We start from the raw sequence: 2,572 nt of genomic DNA on the forward strand, positions 1-2,572 counted from the left end.
AGAGGAATTGAATTTGATGGTGTATGTAGCATAAAAGGACTACATTGTGCTAGGCTAAATATTCACACTTCCCTGAGTCACAGGACAAGCTTCCTTATCTCAAAAGGGTAACAATACACAGTATTTTCTACAGCCATGATTATATGCAAAATACTGAGTTTGCAAATCCTGTAAGCATACAAGTAACAATAAATGCAAGGTTTGCTAGAGGCACCCTTGCAATATGCTTTCTAACAAACACTTCATGTAATATTAAGAGTTGACAAGCTTGTAAAGCTGCTACAATGCACATATACCAGGGAAAGGACATGACAACTGCTTGGTTGTTAACACTTAGCTTCAAAACAACAATGCTCTTAAGAATATTTTATTTTCTCCAAGACTTTTACAGACTACCTTAGCTATTCTCACAGTGACACTCAACAACCTAATTTAGCTTTTCCAAATCCTAAAATCATTGGTCAGTAAGCCACACCAATACATGACAAATGAAGCAGAGACTCTTGAACCTACACTGGCCACTAACAACTCTGCAGCACCCTACCAAACAAGGCCCTGGTTAAAAACAAACAAACCAGCCAACACACACACTCCCTTCCTATAATAAATACTGACACTGGAACCCAAGGAAAGAACGCTTGGTAGAAGCATCTCACTAATGAATGGCAGCTTCCTGCTGCTCGCCTTAGCAACACATAGGCATGCAAGTGCTTCCCTCAACTAAGTCCCCCCACTCCCACTCCCTTCACCTCCCACACACAAGAAGCTACTCTAGTACTGAGCTTCGCATGCAGCTCCTTATTTGAGAGCATTTTATCAAAACCATACCCTAAATAGAAAAGTGTAAGAGGCTGCTGATACAGATTGCCAATGTCCCACTCAGTCATACACAGTAACTTGAGATCACACAGGGAATGCCTGTGACCCCCGTGTTTAAGTTGCCTACCTCTCCCACTGTAATTGTCCTAAAGATTTTTACAATCCTTAACTCCTTCAGCGTTTGGAAGTAGCCTTGAAGATCTCAGCAAGTTTAAGTTCCTAACAGAGAGAAACATACTTTCCAGATGTACCACACAGCTATACCTAACCCTGATTAAACTGCACAGATTATGTCAAGTCATCATGTGCATGTTCCTCAAAAAGCACCAGCAGCATACAAACACTGAAAAAGGTGAGTTTCCTCAAAGACTTGTGAGCCCTGCAGCAGCATACAACACCTGACTGCTGCCACAATCATCACTGACAGAAACCAAAGGCTGATGATGCTCCACCAAAAGGTAGTCTCTCCCCTATCTCCAGAGCTCGCACAAAATTCCAGCACCCCGTTCTCCACAGCAGCACCAGACCACGCTACTCTAACCTCTAGGTCCAGCACATCTCCATTTACAGAGCCATCTCTTGTTTTCATACAAGAGCACAGAAGTGCTGAAGCTACAGGCCACTGCATCACTTACTGCCATCTAGATAGTGACAGAATCACTAAAAAACACACCAGGTAAAAAAATTCTATAGGTTGCTTTTGAGAAGTTTGGTTCATAACATCTACAGATAAACATTCAGTGCTCTTTCTGTACATGTGAGCTTCACCTCACTACTCCCATACAGCAGACTTTCGGGCACCTACAAGTGACTTACCAAAAGCTTCCAAATTTATTGCTGGGATACATTTCCATCACTCTGCTCAGTGTTTTTCAGAAGGGTTAGGAGCACTGTGCTGACTACAGCACCTGTCAGTGATTTACCTTAGCCTTCTGTTAATAAAAAGGTAAATTTGTATGCTACAGACAACACTGCAATAAACTGAATAAACATTTCAGATGTTTATTCCTTGAACTGAAGACAGTAACTTCCCAAGCACTGTGCATCCAGCTGCTTCTCAACTCTCGTCTAAAGGATAAAATGCACTCCCTCCTACGCAGATCAGAAGCATTTTGCAAGACCATGATGACGTGCTATTTTTTACAATAAAAAAAAAAAATCAACGTAAACAATATTACTGTGTGACTGACTGCAGTTAACTCGATTGTATTTTGTGACTTGTACGATGAGCAGCTTAACTTCACTACCCAAACTAAGCACTTCCACAGTGTTGTGGAAATCGATGGCTGCTACACACCACTCCTACTGTGCCTGCTCCTGGCAACCAGCAACATAAAACCAGACTTCACACCCAAAGTAACATTGTCACGAGCACTAAGAGAATTTTTAGCAAATCTCATCACGTTTTAGGCTTTCATGGCAGTTTCAATACGAGATGTAAAACGACCAAAGTGCATTTTAATCTCAGGAAGCTCCGGTAGCCCACGCACAACGTCTACAAAACACGGGGATTTCAAGATGAAAAAAAAAAAATCAACCAAAAACCAAACCTAATGAGCAAAGCAATTAAACAGCACCAGGCACGCGGCTTTACTAGTCAGACCCGAAGCAGCTCCGGTTCTTTTAGCGATATGAAAAAGAGCTCCGCGGGGAAAGCCCCAGCACAGGCTCCCGCAGCGCCTGTGTGCGCATCAACACCTGCACGTACAGCTCGCCCCGCAGCAGCGCTCCGGGCAGCCCTCGCTCCCCCGGG

The sequence above is a fragment of the Acanthisitta chloris genome, unplaced genomic scaffold (assembly GCF_000695815.1).
Source record: "Acanthisitta chloris isolate BGI_N310 unplaced genomic scaffold, ASM69581v1 scaffold35936, whole genome shotgun sequence".
Taxonomy (NCBI): domain Eukaryota; kingdom Metazoa; phylum Chordata; class Aves; order Passeriformes; family Acanthisittidae; genus Acanthisitta; species Acanthisitta chloris.